At 35.4% G+C, this 22,748-nt stretch overlaps 1 protein-coding gene and 1 pseudogene across 1 annotated transcript in view; both read right to left on the bottom strand.

Annotated features, from left to right (window-relative positions):
- The window catches only part of LOC123284100 (olfactory receptor 5D18-like), a 31,148-nt pseudogene extending 19,202 nt beyond the window's left edge, over positions 1 to 11,946 (bottom strand).
- Positions 1 to 11,950, bottom strand: part of LOC123284627 (olfactory receptor 5L1-like) — a 37,592-nt gene extending 25,642 nt beyond the window's left edge. Inside the window, exon 1 of the mRNA XM_070487749.1 lies at positions 11,864 to 11,950. The gene's annotated coding sequence lies outside the window, so the exon portion shown is untranslated. The remainder of the gene's footprint in view (positions 1 to 11,863) is intronic.
- Positions 11,951 to 22,748: the final 10,798 nt, after the last annotated feature.

The following is a 22,748-nucleotide window of genomic DNA, read 5'->3' as shown; positions in this document are numbered from 1 at the left end:
AGTACGTAAGTGTTGTTTTTAAACTACACACACACTTCACTTCACTATACTGTCAGAAGAAAGCAATAAAGCCTCTTAAACCAGAAATCTTGTAAACCGAAAAGACCCCTCAACTTAGTGCACAAAGTTAATAAAAATGTCTATATCCACACACTGTTTCTATAAGGGGGGTGAGGGACACAAAATAAGAGTCAAAATGATTTTTAAAAATCCCCAAAATAGTATACACAAAATAAGCAGAAGGAAACTATAACATAACATTTTTAATTGAACTAAATATCCTTAAATAGTACCTTAGAAATATTAAAAATATGCCTTGAATAAAAACTTCAAAAAAATACAACCTAAATAGAAAAAAGAGATTATACCTAAAGAGAGTTGACTGATCTCAATAAAGAAATTGAAGAAAAAAATAATAGGAAAAAAATCAATGAAATCATATTTGGGTCTTTGGATAGATCAATACAATTAGTAAATGCACAGCTTTTGTATCAAAAGAAAAAGAAAACATTACCAATATCAATATTTAAAAAGGATATCCTGGGGCTGGCCCCGTGGCCAAGTGGTTAAGTTCGCGTGCTCTGCTTCCTTGCCCTGGGGTTTCACTGGTTCAGATCCTGGACATGGATGTGGCAATGCTCATCAGGCCATTTTGAGGCGGCATCCCACATGCCACAACTAGAAGGACCCACAACTAAAATATACAACTACGTACTGGGGGCAGTTAGGGAGAAAAAGCAAAAAGAAAAGAAAAAAAGAAATTTTTTTAAAAAATAAAAAAGATATCCTATAGATATTAGAAAGATAATAAGCAAATACTATAAATAATTTTGTCATTTTTTATCATATACCTCATATTTATCTTTCTCTTTAGATTTGCCAGGACTTTTCTTATTATGCTAAACCAATGTAACACATACGTGAAATAAAATGGAAAGCTTTCTGATGCTGTCTCATACATTTATTTTTAAATATACTATTATAAAAGGCTTAGTGAATTCAATAGCAAAAATTTTATTTCAGATTTTTGCATATCTGTTCGCAAGAGAAATTAATCACATTTTTAAAATATTATCTTTAAAATTTGATACTTAGAATGAGATATGCAGATTTCATTCTTTTCCTATATTCTGGGAAATCTAAAGACTTTTATAGAATTCATTTAGAGCTGTCAGTCCCCAGCATTTAACAAAATACCACTCTCCATTCCTCTTGTAAAGTAAAGGAGAGAGAAGCCAATTATCATTCTTATTCATGAAAATGAAATGAACAAATATCTCAAATCAAGTTTTCTATTTCTTCTTGTGCATACCTTGATGTATTAAAATGGCTGAGTAGGCACTCCCAGCTTTCCTGCTCCTCCAGAATCACAAAAAAAGAAAAAAGCAAATACTGCCAGAACAAACTATCAGAAAACTGGAAAACCACCAAAGATGTACAGCAACCAAGGTGATGATAAAACAAAACAAAAAATAAAAAGTAACTTAAAAGAGGTAGCAAATTTTTGCGGCATTTTTACTTGCCCTTGGCCACCCTCTCCCTGGTGTGGTTGCAGTATTGAAATGGTAGCCTGCATTCCCAGTGTGGGATTCAGAACTCTCGTTCTGGAGGGAGCAGAAACAATCATATTTGCAAATTATTGTGTATGTCTATTCTTATCTGTCTGGAGGCTAGGAGGCTACGTGAAAGACTGATACAAAGTATCTTTTCTTCCATCTAACACAAATCTCAGGTGGGAATAACAATGGGTATTGCGTGAAAACACTGCAAGATGAATAAGAATCTACTGATGCCTAAATTCCAGCAGAAAATACAGAGCAGAGTTTATTCGGGAAATTAGGACATTCAAAAGCACGTCTGAATATGGGGGAATTAGGAAGATATGTTCATGTTCAGGGAAAGATATATGCTCAGAAAGAACTTGAGAAGACCCTAGGCTTTCATCTTTGGCAGATCCCTAGGCTCAGTATAAGCCTGGCTGATTGTTGAAAGAGTGTCCCAGCCCTTAGCCAATCTGCAAAGCCTGGAGGACAACTTCATGCTGTCTGCAAGAGACTCACTTTAGACCCACAGAAACAAATAGATTGAAAGTGAAATGATGGAGAAAGATATACCTTGCAGAGGATAAGCAAAAGAGAGCAGGTTTGGAAGTACTAATATGAGACAAAATAGACTTCAAGTCAAAAATGGCTACAAGAGAAAAAGAAGGACATTATATATTGATAAAAGGTTCAGTTTCTCAAGAAGCTATAACAATTATAAATATATATGTATATATATATATGAGCCCTGTTAAATTTTAAAGATCTTATTGACTTTATTCCATGATTCCTGTATCAGGCAACATCCAGTCTAGCAGATAGAAATGAGCTCTGAAGAACTATACAAAATGAAAGACTTTTATTGGAAGAAGGGAGCAGGAACAAGGAAGTTATACTAGGCATAAAAACAGATTGGTTGCTGCAAGGTTACTTTCCTTTAGGGGATGGCAGGAATCTATCATGCAGATTACCTGACTAGTGAGGATCAGACAATTCCTGATTGACCGACTTCAGATTCCACTTTTGGAAGAGCCAAAACTATAATTAAGTCAAGTTTTGGTTTGGTAATGTTGGAATTAGCATAACTGACTCCATTTTGGACCTGTCTTGTTTTTAACAGTCTCAAAGTATATGAAGGAAAAATTGAGAGAATTGAAGACAGACAGAGAGAGTTCTACAATAATATCTAGAGAATTCAATATACCGCTCTCAATAACGTATAAAACATCTAGACAGAAGATCAATAGTGTAATAGAGACCTTAAACAACACTTAAAATAACTAGGCCTGATAGACATATATAAAACATTCCACCCAACCAAAGCAGAATGCACATTCTTAACTAGTGCACAAGGAACATTATCCAGGATAGACCAAATGTTAGGCCACAGAACAAGCCTCAGTATACTTAAAAAGATTAAAACCATACAAAGCATCTTTTTTTTCCTTTTTTTTTAATTGAGTTAATGATAGGTTACAATCTTGTGAAATTTCAATTGTACATTAATGTTTGTCAGTCATGTTGTAGGAGCACCACTTCACCCTTTGTGCCCACCCCCCACCCCACCTTTCCCCTGATATCCACTAAACTGTTCATAGTCCATAATTTTAAATTCCTCATATGAGTGGAGTCATACACAGATTATCCTTCTCTCGCTGGCTTATTTCACTTAACATAATTCCCTCAAGGTACATCCATGTTATTGCAAATGGAATGATTTTGTTCTGTTTTACAGCTGAGTAGTATTCCATTGTATATATGTACCACATCTTCTTTATCCATTCGTCTGTTGATGGGCACTTAGGTTGCTTCCACGTCTTGGCTATTGTAAATAATGCTGCAATAAACACTGGGGTGCATAGGACTTTTGGGATTGCTGACTTCAGGCTCTTTGGATAAACACCCAGTAGTGGGATGGCTGGATCGTATGGTAGTTCTATTTTTAATTTTTTCAGGAATCTCCATACTGATTTGAATAGTGGCTGCACCAGTTTGCATTCCCACCAGCAGTGTATGAGGGTTCCTTTTTCTCTGCAACCTGTCCAACATCTGTTGCTATTAGTTTTAGATATTTTTGTCATTCTAACGGGTGTAAGGTGATATCTTAGTGTAGTTTTGATTTGCATTTCCCTGATGATCAGCGATGATGAGCATCTTTTCATGTGCCTATTGGCCATCAGTATATCTTCTTTGGAGAAATGTCTGTTTATGTTTCCAGCCCATTTTTTGATTGGGTTGTTTGATGTTTTGTGGTTGAGTTGCGATAGTTCTTTATATATTAAGGATATTAAGCTTCTGTCAGATATATGACTTGCAAATATTTCTTCCCAGTTAGTGGGTTGTTTTTTTGTTTCAATCCTGTTTTCATTTGCCTTGAAGAGGCTCTTTAATCTGATGAAGTCCCATTTGTTTATTCTTTCTATTGTTTCCCTTCTCTGAGAAGGCATGGTGTCCAAAAAGATCCTTTTAATACTGATGTCAAAGAGTGTACTGCCTACGTTTTCTTCCAGAAGCCTTATGGTTTCAGGTCTCACCTTTAGGTCTTTGATCCATTTTGAGTTTATTTTGGTGAATGGTGAAAAAGAATGGTCAATTTTCATTCTTTTACATGTGGCTTTCCAGTTTTCCCAGTACCATTTGTTGAAAAGACTTTCTTTTCTCCATTGTATGCCCTCAGCTCCTTTGTTAAAGATAAGCTGTCCAGGGGCTGGCCCCGTGGCCGAGTGGTTAAGTTCGCGCGCTCCGCTGCAGGCGGCCCAGTGTTTCGTCGGTTCCAATCCTGGGCGTGGACATGGCACTGCTCGTCAGACTAGGCTGAGGCAGCGTCCCACATGCCACAACTAGAGGAACCCACAACGAAGAATACACAACTATGCACCGGGGGGCTTTGGGGAGAAAAAGGAAAAAATAAAATCTTTAAAAAAAAAAAAAAAAGATAAGCTGTCCATAGATGTGTGGTTTTATTTCCGGGCTTTCAATTCTGTTCCATTGATCTATGCACCTGTTTTTGTACCAGTACCATGCTGTTTTGATTACTGTAGCTTTGTAGTATGTTTTGAAGTCAGGGATTGTGACGCCTCCCCCGTTTTGTTCTTTTTTCTCAGGACTGCTTTAGAAATTTGGGGTCTTTTGTTGCCCCATATGAATTTTAGGATTCTTTGTTCTAATTCTGTAAAGAATGTCATTGGGATTCTGATTGGGATGGCGTTGAATCTGTAGATTGCTTTAGGTAGAATGGACATTTTAACTATGTTTATTCTTCCAATCCACGTACATGGAATGTCTTTCCATCTCCTTACATCGTCATCCAATTCTCTCAGAAAGGCCTTGTAATTTTCATTATATAGGTCCTTCACTTCCTTAGTTAAATTTACCCCAAGGTATTTTATTCTTTTTGTTGCGATTGTGAATGGTATTGTATTCTTGAGTTCTTTTTCTGTTGGTTCATTACTGGAGTGTACAAATGTTACTCATTTATGCAAATTGATTTTATACCCTGCAACTTTGCTGTAGTTGTTGATTACTTCTAACAGTTTTCCAATGGATTCTTTGGGGTTTTCTATATATAAGATCATGTCGTCTGCAAACAGCGAGAGTTTCACTTCTTCCCTCCCTATTTGGATTCCTTTTATTCCTTTTTCTTGCCTGATTGCTCTGGCCAGGACCTCCAGTACTATGTTAAATAAGAGTGGTGATAGAGGGCATCCTTGTCTCGTTCCTGTTTTCAGGGGGATGGCGTTCAGTTTTTGCCCATTGAGTACGATGTTGGCTATGGGTTTGTCGTATATGGCCTTTACGATGTTGAGGTAGTTTCCTTCTATGCCCATTTTGTTCAGAGTTTTTATCATAAATGGCTGTTGGATCTTGTCAAATGCCTTCTCTGCATCTATTGAGATGATCATGTGGTTTTTATTCCTCAGTTTGTTGATGTGGTGTATCATGTTGATTGATTTGTGGATGTTGAACCATCCCTGTGTCCCTGGTATGAATCCCACCTGATCCTGATGTATGATTCTTTTGATGAATTGCTGAATTCTGGTTGCCAAAATTTTGTTTAGAATTTTTGCATCTATGTTCATCAGTGATATTGGCCTGTAGTTCTCTTTTTTCGTGGTGTCCTTGTCAGGTTTTGGGATCAGCGTGATGTTGGCCTCATAGAATGTGTTAGGAAGTGTTCCATCTTCCCTAATTTTTTGGAATAGCTTGAAAAGGATGGGTATTAAATCCTCTCTGAAAGTTTGGTAGAATTCCCCAGGAAAGCCATCTGGTGCTGGGGTTTTATTCTTTGGGATGTTTTTGATTGCTGTTTCAATCTCTTTCCTTGTGATTGGTCTGTTCAAATTGTCTGCCTCTTCTTGAGTGAGCTTTGGGAGACTGTAGGAGTCCAAGAATTTATCCATTTCCTCTAGGTTATCCATTCTGTTGGCATATAGTTTTTTGTAGTATTCTCTTATAATCTGTTGTATTTCTGCAGAGTCTGTTGTTACTTCTCCTGGCTCATTTCTGATTTTGTTTATTTGAGCTTTCTCCCTTTTTTTCTTTGTAAGTCTGGCTAGTGGTTTGTCAATTTTATTTATCTTCTCAAAAAACCAGCTCTTTGTCTCATTGATCCTTTCTGCTGCCTTTTTCAATTCAACAGTATTGATTTCTGCTCTGATTTTTATTATTTCTCTCCTTCTGCTGACTTTGGGCTTCATTTGTTCTTTTTTCTCTAGTTCAGTTAGGTGTGCTTTAAGGTTGCTTATTTGGGATTTTTCTTGTTTGTTAAGATGTGCCTGTATTGCCATGAATTTTCCTATTAATACAGCTTTTGCTGTATCCCATATGAGTTGGTATGACATGCTATCATTTTCATTTGTTTCCAGGTAATTTTTTATTTCTTCTTTAATTTCTTCAATGATCCATTGCTTGTTCAGTAGTGTGTTTAGTCTCCACATCTTTGTGCCTTTCTCAGCTTTTTTCTTGTAATTAATTTCTAGCCTTATAGCACTATGATCTGAGAAGATGCTTGTTATTATTTCAATTTTTTTAAATTTGTAGAGGCTTGTCTTGTTTCCCAACATATGGTCTATCCTAGAGAATGTTCCATGTGCACTTGAGAAGAATGTGTATTCAGCTCCTTGAGGGTGGAGTGATCTATATATGTCTATTAAGTCCAATTGTTTTAGTTTTTCATTCAGCTCCACTATTTCCTTGTTGATTTTCTGTCTGGATGATCTGTCCATTGATGTGAGTGGGGTGTTGAGGTCCCCTACTATTATTGTGTTGTTTTTAACATCTTCCTTTAGGTCTGTTAATAGTTGCTTTATGAATCTTGGTGCTCCTGTGTTGGGTGCATAGATATTTATAAGCGTTATTTCTTCTTGATGAAGTGTCCCTTTGATCATTATATATTGTCCCTCTGTGTCTCTCTTTACCTGTCTTATTTTGAAATCCACTTGGTCTGATATGAGAATTGCAACTCCTGCCTTTTTCTCCTTGCTATTTGCTTGAAGTATTGTCCTCCACCCCTTCACCCTGAGTCTGTGTTTGTCCTTGGGGCTGAGGTGTGTTTCCTGGAGGCAACAAATTGTTGGATCTTGTTCTTTAATCCATTTTGCCACTCTGTGTCTTTTTATTGGAGAGTTCAATCCATTCACATTGAGAGTGATTACTGATGCATGTGGACTTAATGCTGTCAATCTGTCGCTCATTATCTTGTTTTCCTGTGTTTCTTTTACTGTGTGCTTTAGACTATCCATTTAATACTGCAATTTCTTATGCTGGGTTTCTTAGATTTTTCCTCATCTATGATTTGTGACTCTGTTCTGTACTTTATTTTAGTGTCTACCTTGAAGTTTGTACTTAGAATCTCGTGTATAATATAGTCTATTCTCTGCTGGTCTCTTACTTACTCGACCAATACTGATTTAGACCCTTTGCTCTTCCCCTCCTAAATAATTATTTTCATTTTTTATTCCAACTCGTCTTATTAATTGGTAGTTAGAGTGCTAAGATCGTCCTTGTTTTGGTAGTTTTCTTATTTTTACCCTAATGCTATAGTTGAATATTTGCTATCCTGTTTTGGTTCTATCCATCGGTCTCCCTAGTCTGTGGCTTGTGTCCCCTTTCTCCCTTTTTCCTTTTTTCAAGTATGAGAGCCTTCTTGAGGATTTCTTGTAATGGAGGGCTTTTAGTTACAAATTCCCTTAACTTTTGTTTGTCTGGAAAAGATTTAATTTCTCCCTCATATCTGAAGGAAATTCTTGCTGGATAGAGTATTCTTGGCTGAAGGTTTTTATCCTTTAAAGCTTTGAATATATCACTCCATTCTCTCCTAGCTTGTAGGGTTTCTGTAGAGAAATCGGCTGACAGTCTGATAGGGGCTCCTTTATAGGTTATTCTCTTTTTTTTCCTTACTTCCCTGAGTATTCTTTCCGTATCATTCCTATGTGCCAACTTTACTATTATGTGCCTTGTGGTGGGTCTTTTTACATGGACAAATCTAGGAGATCTAAAACCCTCCTCTACACACATTTCTCCGTTGATCCCTAGATTTGGGAAGTTCTCTTCTATAATTTCGTTAAGCACACTTTCTGCTCCATTTTCCTTTTCCATATTCTTGGGAATTCCTATGATCCTTATGTTCTTACTCCTCATTGAATCCATTATCTCTCAGAGATTTTCCTCATTTTTTTAAATTCTTAGTTCTCTTTCTTCCTCTGTCTGGCGCCATTCAGCCTGTCTGTCCTCGATTATGCTGATTTGCTCCTCTAGGTTGCCTACACAGGCATTCAGGGAATCCGTATTCTGTTTTATCTGGTCCAGTGTGTTTTTCATTTCAAGTAATTCTGTTTGATTCTTCTTTATGATTTCAATCTCTTTTGTGAAGTAACTCCAGAACTCGGCTTGTGTCTCTATCTTTCTCGCTACCTCATTGAGTTTTTTGATTATAGCTGCTCTGAATTCATTATCACTTAGTTTACCTAATTCCAAGTCCTCAGGACTTAATTCTGTGTTTTTATTGTTTTCCTTCTGGTCTGGGGCTTTTATAAATTGCTGGATGGTAGAGGAGCGGTTTTTTCTCATGGTGGTAGAATTCAGTTGCAGTTACAGCCTGTCGCCACTAGATGGGGGTCGAGAGTGGCGTTGGCTCTCTGCCTTGGGGCAAGATGGCTGCGCCCACTGGCTTTGCTGGGGGGGAGTGGCTGTTACTCACACGCGCTGGTCTGGGTTCACATCAGTTCTGTTCTCTGGTCTCCCAAGGCCCTTGATTTATAGGGTCCCCAAGGACGGAAGCTTCCCCCCCATCAGCGGGTCTCCACTGAATCAGCGGCAGGAGTCCTGGATGATCCCCTGGTCACGCGGCCCCTCCCCCGCTCCTTCCCGACCCGCGCCGCAGTGATCGCAGACTCTAGGGGAGGGAGCGATGTTCTCTCCCACCATTCCAGCTCCTCCGAAGGTTTAAAGCTAGGTTTATGATCTCCGCCTTCTTGGTATTGTAGGTCTCTAACGAGCTGGCATTATGTTTATTCTCTGAAATTCAGTTCTTCCAATCTTTTGTTGTATTTTGGAGGGGAGAGAATCCCAGGTCAGCTCACCCCGCCATTTTGCTCCGCCCACTCTCTATCCAATACATGTTTTGAGAATATTTTCTCCCAGTCTGTGGCTTGTCTTTTCATTTTGTATGAATTTTTCAAAGATTTAAAGTTTTTAATTTTGATGAAGTCCATTTTATCACTTTTTTCTTTTATGATTTGTGCCTTCTTATTGTCCTACTTAAGAAATCTTTTCTTAACCCAGGACACTAAAATTTTCTCCTGTGTTTTCTTCAAGAATTCCTATGGTTTTCTTCCTTTTGGGTTTATACCCTATTATGAATTTCTTTTCCTATAGTGTCCTGTAAGAGTTGAGAATTATTTTTCTGCCTATGACACCATTAGTTTAAAAGATTTTCCCTTTGCCCATTGAATTGTTTTGGCAACTTTGACTCAAATCAATTCACCCTGTACATGTAGGTCTATTTCAGGACTCTCTATTCTGTTCTATTGAGCTATATGACTATCTTTTCACCAATAACAGAGTGTCTTGATCACTGTAGCCTGAGAATGAATTCTTCCAACATTGTCTTTCTTTTTTAAATTGCTATGGCTATTCTATATCCTTTGATTTTCGATATAAATTTTAGAATCAGTTTGTCAATTCCGATAAAAAAGCCTGCTGTGATTATGACTGGGATTGCACTGAATCTATAGATTGAATTGAGGACAATTCATATCTTAACAATATTGAATCCCCTGATCCATGAACATAATATATCACTTTATTTCTTTAACCTCTCTCAACAATATCTTGCTGTTTTCATATATATCTTTTGTCCACTTTAGCCCTAATATTCCATATTATATGCTATTGTATATAAGTATTTTTTTAATTTAAATTTCCAATTGTGTGCGGCTGGTATTTAGAAATACAACTGATCTTTGTGTGTTTGCCTTGTATCATATAACATTGCTGAATTCATTTCTTGGTTCTAGCATCTTTTTGTAGGTGGAGAGTACTTAGGATGTTGTAGATAGACAGTCAAGTCATATACATAAGAAGACAGCTTTCTGTCTTCCTTTCCAACATGCATGTTACTTCTTTTTCTTGCTGTATAAAACTGGTTGAGAACTCCAGTCTAATGCTTAATAGAAGTAGTGAGGGCCGACATCCTTGCTTGCTCCTGACCTTTGGAGAAAAGCATTCAGCCTTTCCAACATTAAATATTATATAAGTTGTACATTTCTCATAAATGAGCTTTTATCAGGATAAGAAAGTTTCTTGCTATTCCTAGCTTCTGAGAGATTTTGTCATGAATAGATGCTAGCTTTTGTCAAATCCTTTTTTCTTCATCTACTGAGATAATCATATGGTTTTTTTTCTTCAGTGTGTTAAAACGGTGAATTACACTGAACTCTAAACACTAAACCAATCTTGCAGTCCTACAAAAATCCCACTTGCAAGTGAGATATTATCCTTTATATATACTGAGGATTCAGTTTGCCAAAAATCTGCTACAACTGAGAAATTAAAACTCTGTAAAGCCCTAAAATCCCGGAACATACAAAAAAGGTCAATATACATATGAATACCTAACCAGAAGTAATAATTCTAAATAATGTCACATAAATTATAAATATAATTCAACTGAGACATCAGAAGAAAGAACCACCAATAATAACAAACTGCAATAACAGGAAGCAATAGGTTCAAAAAGTTTCATGTACAAACTGTAATGATTGAAGGAGTTTTTCTTAATTTCTCTGGAGGTATGAGGGGTTGTCAGGTGATCTGAGTTCCCTTTTAAAAACGGCTTGTTTATCAGCCTGACATTTTATAGCCCAACGATTATAGCTTAAAAAGCTAGTTATAAATCAAATTATATTCCCACTGGCTTGTATTATAAATGTTTCCTATGTTTACAGTAAAAGTTTTCAAAATTATACACTAAAAGAAAACTATAGTTTAATAATGTATCATTACTACTAACAATAGGTCACACAAAGTTCAAGACTTTACTGAAACCTAAAATTTTAACTTCTATATCTTTGAGACTAGTTCCCTACAGGGCTACAAATTCTTTAATGACAAGACCAGAAAAGCCCTATACTCAAGCATACTGTCTCCATAAGCAATTTTTTTCCACTAAGTATGAATTTCTGCATGCAAATCAAGTCTTATCTTTTTAAAAGCTAATATAAATGATATAATAACAGACAAGAGTTGACATCTGGTACTTACTATGTACCAGGCCCTTCTATGCCCTTTATGTGTTTTATCTCATCTGATTCTCACAGTAACTCTATAAAATAACTACTGTTGTTACTTACACTTTTCAGATAAGCAAACTGAACAAAGACAGATCACGTAACTGGCTCTAGGTTCACAGCCAGAACCTAGACAATCTGGCCCTGTGTCTGAGCTCTCACATTATATTGCCTAACAACATTAACTTACAAAATATAAGTTATACATTTGTACTGCAAAGACAGCCAGTGCAAAACTAATCTTCTCAAGGGCTTATCTACAGAAACAATAGAAAAACTTTTTGATTTCTACACAAGTTTTCAGCAGACAATTGAGGAAAGACCTTGAACTGTAAATTGTAAGCTATAAAGTTTACCGAAATTTGACAACTCAAAAGGAAGGAAAAAAGCAATTACTAAAGTGAGATTAATGGGTTGACCTTCAAGTTTGACACTGTTTCACACTTGACGGGGCAAGTGCTCCTAAAACAAGCACAGATAATACAGGAAGACCATATCATACATGCTCTGCTTAAAAATCTTTTTGTATTTTACCTTTTGGTTTCGGGGTAAATCTTGAGCATGTGATGGAGGCTTATAATTCAGGACTAATCTTCTAAAGTCCAAAAGATTGAATAATGACTGAAAAAGAACAACAATTTAAGATAACTAAGGGAAAATTCTATTAACAAAACCATAAAAATATGACGGGTCTTAGAGATTTGTTTTTGACAATTATACTGCTTATACACAGAACAGATGCAATTAGCATAAGACTATTTTCTCCCCAAGAAAAAGTCAAATTTCTTATACCTTAACATACTATTCTTGATCATTAACAATATTTATTGTGTTACAAAGCAGAAAAGTATACATGGACAATGCAAAAATAAAACCCCACACCATATTTTATTACTAAAGCTTTCTTTATATTACTACGTGCTTAACAGTTTCCTCAAAATAGAAGATAAACAAATGTAAAGTCTACAACTTTTCAGACACGTTATGTTCACTGTGAGTTATCTAGACGTATCAATTCTACAAGGATATAGCACAAATAAACTTATAATAATTTAAATTTATTTAATAATAAATTTATTGTATATTATATTATAATATATTATATTATTTATTATAATATATTATATTATTTATTATATTATCTGTTATAATATAATGATAAATAATTTATTTTATAAATAATTCTAATTCATTTAAAATAAACAAATTTATTTATAAATAAATAAATCAGATGCTCAGTGATAGCAGAGCAAAGAAATTACATATTATCTCTGTGCTCAAGGAGACACACAACCTAGAAGGAGACACACATATAATTATAGCAATAGAAATATGATTCCAAGATACTCTAATTCAGATCATACAGAGCATAACGAGAGCATATGAAAGACGTCCGTGGGAAGGTTTCCTGGAGCTGTTTTTTAAACTATAACTTATAATCCATTAATGTTATCACGATGAACATGTTTAAAACATGAAGTAAAATGCAATGGAAAACATCAGAACATATCATACACTGTAAATTCACCACAGGATACTGTTTGTAAAATTTTTCTTGTATAGATTTTATATACATGTGTACATGTAAAGTGTTTTACAACGTAGACTGTCTTCCTTTCTGAGAATCACAGTTGATAAAGTTTGAAAATCACTGGACAGGAGGCAATGATGTATTAAATCTTAGTAAAGATGGGTTAGCCAACTTGACTAACACATAGATAAAGGTGGCACTACAAATAAAAACAAAGTTTTGTTTAGTAGGTGGGTGTTTGGAAAATTGGCCTAGTATATACAAGAAAAAGAGTCAGATATAGATATATAGATATAGATGTGGATTAAAGGCCTAAATATGAAAGGTAAAACCATAAAGCTGATAACAGGAACTGTAGGAAAATATTTTGGTTATCTTGCGATCTGGAAGTATTTCTTAATGCAACAACATGAACATGAGATAATTCATTTATTTATTCATTTAGCAAATATTTATGGAGCACTCACTACATGGCCAGACACAAGGAAGACAGGCAAAAGAGAATAAAATATATTAAGTCTCTGCCCTGATCACAATCTTGTGATTACAAGTTAAAACAATGAGTATAGACGTTATAAATCAGAAAAAATGTGAATACAATAATAGTAGACCAAGCTCAGAATCCTAGGGAAAAAGAATCATTTAAAAGCCAGAGGAACGATGAGAAAGACAAAATAAGAATAGTAAGGGAAATGGAGAGTATGAGATCACAGAAGAAAAAGGAGTAGAGAAACCAAGGGCTTTCACATATAGCTGTGTATCAGAATAACAGTGGAGCTTTAAAAGGAACCTGTGTCAACAAAGACACAAAGTACCACAGAAGATTCTGAAGCACATCAAAGAATACCGGCAAATTTTAAGAAGGACAAGATGAGCATTACTCTCAAAGGTTGCCACATTCCAGTAAAGTAAGGGCAGGAAAAACAACCCTTGGAGTTGTCAATTAGAAAACCATCTTTTCAGTAGAATGGGAGAAGAACAGCAGTAATAAGTACTGAAGAAATGAGATATAAGTAAGGGGGGCAAAGTATGGGCTGTTCTTATGAGGAATTTAAATTGGAAAGAGAATATGGACAAATTAGGAGAATCCCAGTCCTATTTCTGTGCTCTGAGTTCCCGCTGGAGAACATTTTCCTGCTTCCTGAACACCCAGTAGAATTTCATCTGGTGTAGGTCTGCTGGTGGTGAATTATTTCACCATCTGCTAAAATGAAAATTGTTTTTACTTCATTTTTGTAATATTTTTGCTAGTTCTAGAATTCTATATGGCCAGTTAGTATTTCCAGCACTTTAAAGATCGCATTTCTGTTGAGAAGTCAGCTGTTAGATTTATTTTTGCTCCTTCATAGAGGTGATATATACCTTTTCCAACTGGCTACTTTTAGGATTTTCTCTTTGTCTATAGTTTTTTCCGTTTTATTATGATATGCCTTGTCACAGTATTCTTTATGTCCATACTACTTGATTCCTATTCCTTCCTGAATCTGTAGCTCAATCTCTTTCATTAGGTTTTGAACACTCTCAGTCATTTCTTCAAATATTACTTTTGCCCTATTCTCTTTTTACTCTCCCTTGAACCACACATACACTATGTTAGTACTATTCACCATGTTCAAAATCTCTTATATGCTCTTATCTGCATTTCATGGCTTTAATCTGAAAATGTTCTTCAGACCAACTGTCTAGCTAATTCTCTCTTCAGCTGTTTCTAATATGCTGCTATAATTCATCCATTGATTTTGTGACTTTGTTATATTTTTCAGTTCTAAAATACCTATTTTTTAATAGTTTTTAGTTTTCTATCAAAATTCTCAATCTGAAACAAACACACACATAGATAAGGAGAACAGATTAGCAGTTACCAGAGGAAAAGCGGATAGGGGGCAGGCAAAATGGGTTAAAGGGGCACATGTGAATGGTGATGGATAAAAACTAGACTATTGGTGGTGAGCACAATGCAATCTATACAAAAACTGAAATATAATAATGGAAAACCGGAAATTTACACAATGTTAAAAGCCAGTTAGACCTCAATAAAATAAAAAAAAAAAATCAAGAAAAAAATCCTCATTCTGGTTTTTAATTCCTTGAGCATATTAATAGTTATTATATCAATTCAATTTTCAGGTTTTCCTGTAGGCATATTTCTATTGCCCATTATTTTCTATTAATTTTTAGACACATCTTATTTGCTGATATGACTGATTACAGCTGATGTGAGTGCTAGACATTATACACGACGAACTGGAGAAAATTCAATGATGATATTATCTTCCAAAAGAATTTACATTTGCTTCTGGCAGAAAGCAAGAGTGAGGCCATTTGCAATCCAAGACAAATTTCATCCAATCAATTCTGAGATGAAGGTGGAATTCAGAAACCATAAAGCACGCTTTATTTTCGGGTCTCAGTTAATCCTAGGTTCCAGCCCTTTATAATTCTAACTGAAAGTCTGAGGTGTTTACTAGGGCTCTAAATCTGTGCAAAACTTTGCTTAGTTTCCCAGCCATTCAGAACTATTTCTGGAATTGCCTCGAGAATAAAATCAGCCCAAAATGTGAAGCTTACTCTCTGAACCTCTTGTTTTCTCAAAGCTTAGCCTCAAAATTACTCACTGCTTTAGGGTTATGTGATGTCTTCAAAAAGCTGTTTTTGTTTTCGTTTTGTTTTGTTTTGCAGTCCAGGAAAATATGATCAAGAAGCTGGTCTAGAACAACCTAACAACTTATCACCCGAAGTAGAACTTGTGACCATCACACAAATCATAGAGATTAACTTTTTTAAGTCCAAAACACTCTGTACTCTAAATCACAGTCATAATAGTAGTGGTCAACATATTCCTCCAAAAGGGGTGGGAAAGGGTAAATATCACTACTGCCTAAATTGTGTTTATGATTGATGCACACTGAAAACAAGTATCCTTTCATTCAGTCTAAAGCTAAAATGTGAATTCTGAAGAGCACTTGCCGAAATGGACTTTGGCTAAACTCCTGCTAACAGCAGAGAGCTATGAGAGATGAGAATTCAAACAATTTGTGGAAAACAAAAAGAATAATGACAAGAGAGCAAAGGAAGGTATCAACTGTCTGTAATGGAGGATACCAAGGAGAAGCAAGATAAATTCTCCTTGGTAGATTTAAAAAAAAATGAAATGGTACCATGTAAGTTTCAAGGTAAGGTAGGGACTAAACGTAGATGGTCTGATTACAAGATGAAAGTCTGGATACAGAGCAATTAAGTCCCTCTGTCCTTCCCAGACCCAGAAGATCAGACAACTACTCCCTCCGTGCGTGGGATACAGAAAGTTTAGTCTTTGGATATAACTGAACTTAAGTGACTGAGGTTCAGGAAAATCAGTCGCAGTGTGTGCCATGGTAGGAGAGGGCATGAGATTCTGGGCTACACACAGGAGGATTAAGTAAAAACTCGCCAACTGAGCCCCAATCGACCCTTCCCGGATCCCCTTTCTCTAGACCTGCTTCTGGAAAGCCAGCAACAGTGCTTAAAACAAAAAGAATCACAATCCAGTCTGGATTTGAGGCAGGGCAATCTTCTGTGGGAAAGTACTCCCCCAACCCCCCTAAAAATGGATCTAATATGTTCGAGCAAATAAAACATATTATTGATAAGACCATAACAGAGATGTTGGAGCATATAGAAAGTTTTAAGAACAAGTATATAGAAAACAGAAAGGAAAAATAATGGCAATTGACAATTCCAGGAAAACAAAAGATTTCAAAGGGGTAGTCGTAGTAAATCAGTGTAATATGTAAAGTCACAGAAAACATCAACACTACTGACTATTTTTAACTTGTAATATAAGTTATGTTGGGAGATGAAAGGAAAGGCAATTCTAGGTAGCTGAAATGAAAGAGCTAAATCCTCATTCTTCTCAGCAGGAAGGCATGTCATTTAGAAAAATGAGATAGGAGAAACAGCTGGAAGTGGCTGTAGTTGCCTTTAAGGAGTATGAGATAGGGAGGATTGAGGCTGATTACTGTTGTTTTCCCTGTAAGCCTTTTATTGCTATGGGGTTTTGGTTTTCTGTTTGAACTATGTACTTACGTTCTTTGATGAAGATTAAAGAGATAAGAGCAAGTAATGTGAATAAACATGTTAAATGATATCCTGAGATTTTCTGAAAACTTGCCACATCTTTTCAATCCCATACAGCATTAGGGTGATAGAAGCAATTAAAGTCTTCAATTCCACCATAAATAATATATGGTCCTTTTTGGTTCATTCACTCACTCATTCAATAATTACTTAAAAGGCTCCTCCAATGTGTCAGACACTGTGCTGTATACTGGTATAGAACAATAACCTAGAAGATATGTTCTCTGCCCTCAGGATGCTTGTATTTTAGTCAACCTGTAGTTACATGATTTATGAGTAGGGTGACCATATCCTTCATTATCCAAGGATGAAAGAGGGCTTTATGACTAATTAATAGGCACTAGTGGATCTACAAGAGGAATAAACTGGACTGTACCAGGCAAACTGAGAAGCATGAGCACCTTACTTCTGAGCATCTCAGAAGCATCCAAATAGGAAAGGTGCTAAGGATCATCCTGAGAATCTACGGATTACACTCCAAACTAGAGAGAGAGGAGAATACATACCTCTAAACAACTACCTCATTCACGGATACCCTAGTGGAGAAAGTAGCCCCACTTAGTACTTTTTACATAAAAATTCATTTGAACAGGATTAAAACAGTCCTGACTAGGTAAGGGGTCGATGCTCAATCTAAAGACAGTCAGGCTAATATTGCTAGCATCCAAAAGACTATTTAAGCTATTCTCTGTAAAATCTTCTCTTTGCCTCTTATAATCCCTTTCTGATACTCTACCACTTTTCTCCCAAATTATCGGTCCCAATAGCTAAAAGAACAAGTACAATAAAGCTCTACCTTTTGTAGCCTACTCCCACTACCTACTCCAAAGTTAGCAGTTTATAATCTCAGTAACCTTCTATAATTGGTAGATATACTTAGAAGGAAAAGAATCCCAGTTGCTTCCTGCAAGTCCTGCCAACTAAGTAAATTCCATCCCTGAGAAATTTTGTAATTGAAACTTTATAGTACATTTACGTCACAGTTTGAACAAGCTCCAACTCACTTTGGAAAATATAATAAAACACTTCCAACACTAATACAGACTTCCTGCCCAACTTTTCTTTCATAAGTGAGAAGTTCCAATTATGATGATAAACTGTTATAGCTCAGATTATGTCTATGGAATTAAGCAATAATGTCAGAAAATGAAAAAACAAAAAGTTTTTATTACTAGAGATGAAAATAAAAAACTACTTAAAATAGAATAATTATAGTAAGGAAAAAAAAAAAACCACGAAGTGATCTTCAGACAAATTTTTTCCCGTCCACAATTTTCCAAAATTTGACGCTTAACATTTTTTTCCAAATCCCCAAGTCAATATCTTAATAATTCACTATAACTCAAATTTTTTAAGGTTAGAGGTTACTTCTCCTAGGTGTCTAAATCTCTCCAAAAGAAAAAATAAGTAATTCCGAAAACCTTATACTTGCCTATGTTAGGAGTGTGGTAAAGCCATGCTACCAGTTAAGTAGCCACTCATCTAAGATAAAACTTAAAAATTAGTAAAATTACTTCAAATTTTGAAAACAAGCGATTTTTCTAGTTCATTCTGCTCTCTACCAAAAAAACACCAAAAATTTGAAATGTAAAGCAAAATCTAAGGTCAGCAAATAACACTTAAGATAGAAATAGATAAACAACTGATTCAAATTTGAATTAAGATATGAGAGGAGTTTAACCTATGAAAATGATAAGTTATGATCCCCATACCTATTAATAGTAATTTAGTTATCATTTCAAACAGGCCTCTTACAATACGCTGTGGAAAAATAAAGAACTCCTCTTCTAACAAACAAATATTGATTATTTCCAAGTACTTTCTTTCTTCTTAAAGTTTTCTAAGAGAAGCGTCTAATCAATGAGCCTCACTTATTGGCCATAATAGTGCAGAGATAGCATCCACTTGTCCAAATAGAGGCAGCGAAGCATATTCATGAACACTCAGATCACAGCCTTCATAGTGAGCTTCATATTTTAAAATGATGTCTAAATTATAAAATTTAGATTGGACAGTGAAATGTAAAACCCCTTACTAATAGTGCAAGTAAAGTAAAGCAAGATAGCCTATCAGGAAGATCGAAGAGACTCTAAGATAGCAAAGAAAATGTTAGATATTGTTGGGATGTAAGTGAATAATTAATGTGCAATCAAGCCTAGGAACAAAGCTATTATTACAGATTTAGGTTAATCCAGGTATTCCTTAATATTTCAATAGCTTGGAAAAGAAATATACATACATACTACATGCTAACTAGTGTTTACCATAGTATATTGAAGAGTGAGGCATAAATCCAGAAAGCTAAAGGAATTCAAATTGCACGGTATCATGTGCCAGAAGCAAAAAAAGTGGGGGAAAAGGTTGAAATTTATTACACTGAAGTGGAAAAAATGGTAAAATTACAAATTAATATCCTACAGAACACAATTAACCTTATAGAAAATGAACTACATAACCAAGTTAGCTGCTTTAATATCACATGAAAATTTACACTGTCATACATACAGGTTTGGAAAGCTACAAATGAAGAGATACTTTTAATATAAAAAGAAGTGGCACAGACATCCAATGATTTTATTATTGATTGATTGATTGATTGATTGATTTTGAGGAAGGTTAGCCCTGAGCTAACTACTGCCAATCCTTCTCTTTTTGCTGAGGAAGGCTGACATCCATGCCCATCTTCTTCTACTTTACATGTGGGACGCCTACCACAGCATGGCTTTTGCCAAGTGGTGCCATGTCTGCACTCGGGATCCAAACCGGCGAAGCCTGGGCCGCCGAGAAGCAGAACATGCGCACTTAACCATTGTGCCACTGGGCCGGCCCCTACATCTAATGATTTAAAAAGTACTCATCAGGAACACTAATTAATAAGCTACAATTCTACTGTATTAGCAAAATAAACATAAATATTAATTTTCCTAAAGGGTTATTATTCATAGATTAAGGAGATTGTTAAGGTTTTGCAATCTAATAACCTTATTAATGTCTAACTGAGAATGGTAAAGAATTATGACAATAGTCATCACATAAAAGAGTAAGAAAAAAAAGAAAAGAAAATTAGTTAAAATTGAGAAGAGGACAGATATCTATGCATACAAAGATTTTTCATTTTAGAATAAGGGGCTCAAAAAACATTCCATTAAGGGCTTCCCAAGTTAGAAGGAACATGTGTTATTCTTGATTCATCAATATTTATTCTTTACATCATTTTCACCTATACATTGAGAATTATCTGCCAATCTATACCCTCCTCAAACGAAATGCTTCCTTGTATTAAAAATAGTATTTAAATGACTATAATTCTATGAATAACACTTTCCATTATATACAAATAAATCTAATCACAAAAAAAGCAGTTCTAATTTCACATCTTGGTTACATCCTTCCCTTAATTTGCAAGACATACAAAAATATTTTCTTTACATTCTGACAACAATTCTTAGCCGGGAAGGAGGAGAAATTAATTCAAAATAATTTCAAATAAAGCACAGATAGTACTCTAGTGTTAAAACTCCATACCGGGAGAAGGAACAGAGTGGGGTGGGGAATACTGCAATCCCCAAACTAGTTTATTAGATAGAAAGGCATATTAAAACTTAGCCTGCAGTTATGTTTCAAGTATACAACTTAAAAGAAACACAACCCCAAGCCAGTTTCTATTGCTATCGTGCCCACCAAATCAGATCTGCAAAAAGACCCTTACCTGAATAACAGCACTAAACCAGCAAGTATTACCCACATTCTTTAGTCCAACAGGAGCTTTGTCCTGCCTTTTTCTATCGTAAGGGTTTCGAGAATCCCTCCAAACCTCCGTAGGTGTCCTCTTCAAACAGGCTTTATTTTCCGCTATGCTGGCTTCAAGAACTCTTAAGCCATGGGGAGAAAATGATGAAAAAAAAAATAAAGTATTAATCTAGTGCCGTACCGTAGGAAATAGCATATCACAAACTAACTATTTTAATTACTTAAGCTCTGGATAACGTATTTGAGGAAGTAATATTTAATGCCAACTTTACTCAAGTAGAGGTTAGCTTTCTTTAAGAATATAGCAGCGGCAATGCCAACAGATCAAGAGACATGCAGTTTTCCTCAGAAAAATGAAATTTCAAACACAAAAAGACAATGTTACATAATATAGAAAGTATGTTAAATTATGTCAACCAATTACAAGTTTAGTACCAGGAATATAGCACCTAGACAAGTTTTCTGAGTAATCACTTTATTAAAGTATATATTTAAAATATAACATAATGACTCGTTTTTATAACAATTACTTTGAGTCATCAAGAAAACATCAAAAACTGGACAAACTACACTTTTACTCCTCTGACCATTAATTTCCTTGCCTATAAAAAATGTTAAATAACGTAAACTCTGGGATTCTTTTCAGTTCTAGATATCTATGACTCTATGACAGTTAAATAAAGGCAGAGAATACTTAGTGTTCACTTCTTCACCCAAAAGTTTGCCTAGCGAAAAATCTAGTGAAACAAATATCTACACGTCAGAATAATAAAAGGCTAACCTCCTGAAAATAAACTCAGCCTACAGAATATCTTAAATATATCTAAACGCAGCAAGAGTAATGCTACTTTGCTCAATGACGTTTTTCTTGCTCTTAAGCAAGAAATTACATGCTGGAAAACTGCCTGCTCAAGACATGTGTTACTTAGTGTTCTAAATAAGCCTTAAGTAATATTCAGGTGTCTTAACCCATTTTATGTTAATTACAAAAACCTCAGCAAGAATGAGTTTTTCCAATTTTTTGGCTTCCTGAGATAATCTCATTCGTGCTACATCATCTTTATGCTCAAGATTTTGCCCGACTAGATCAATGTCAAAATAATATAGCTATGTTTCTTAATGATGGGGAAAAAGTGAATTGTTGTATTAGCTCTCACTGCAGTATTTGCAACATGACATTAGACACAATGTAATAGGACTCCAAATCATCATTACTTAAAATAACTTATGTGAAAATAGAATAAAGTCTTTCTTTGGGACACAACGAAACCACATACTAAAAGAAAGTAAGTAACAACAACAGTTGTTAAAATGTAAAGGTCAAAGTAACCTTATATACTTAAAAATAAACAGGTTACACCTCTGTCACTTTTAAGTGTGATCCATCATTAGCAGCAGTATTCTCTGCCCCAAAACTAACTCTCACATGCGCCCTCCACCCCTGGGCTTTTTCTCTTAAACTATTTACTACTAAAGTATACCAGAATTTCTTGGAAGGTATTTAGGTAGATAAATTGGGTCAGAAGAAAATCAGAATTTATCTAGAACATCCCACTGTGGCCAGAAAGCAAGTTTTCAAGAACCTAAGGGAAGATAAAAAGTCAGAGCCAACTTGAGAGGCTTCCTACTGTTCAACTGCACAGTTCAGGATAATACAAAACAATAGCAATAATACAGTGGATTATGTACAAAGCAACTAGGTTATGCTCAAAAGAGAAAAGTTAACAGTATGCAAAACGTATATGTAACACAAAGACTGCTGTATATAGAAAGGTATATTTAATTTCTTATTGACTTTCACAAACGGGAGTGTTTTCATTTGAAAGTTTTGTTCCTTTTGGAATGCACATGTACATTTAGAAGTTTAAATAAAGGGATCTTATTTGTATCTTGGCAATTCAAGATGAATGAACAAAAACAAGCAATGAGTTCTGGGGGAAGAAGCAACAATACCACAAACAGGAAAGAAGAATTAGTGCCAGAGGTCATACACAAGAGAGAGAAGAGGCATCCGGCAATTGA

Source organism: Equus asinus, chromosome 17 (assembly GCF_041296235.1).
Source record: "Equus asinus isolate D_3611 breed Donkey chromosome 17, EquAss-T2T_v2, whole genome shotgun sequence".
Classification (NCBI taxonomy): domain Eukaryota; kingdom Metazoa; phylum Chordata; class Mammalia; order Perissodactyla; family Equidae; genus Equus; species Equus asinus.
The sequence above is the reverse complement of the archived record's forward strand: the minus strand, read 5'-3'. Positions and strand labels throughout refer to the sequence as shown.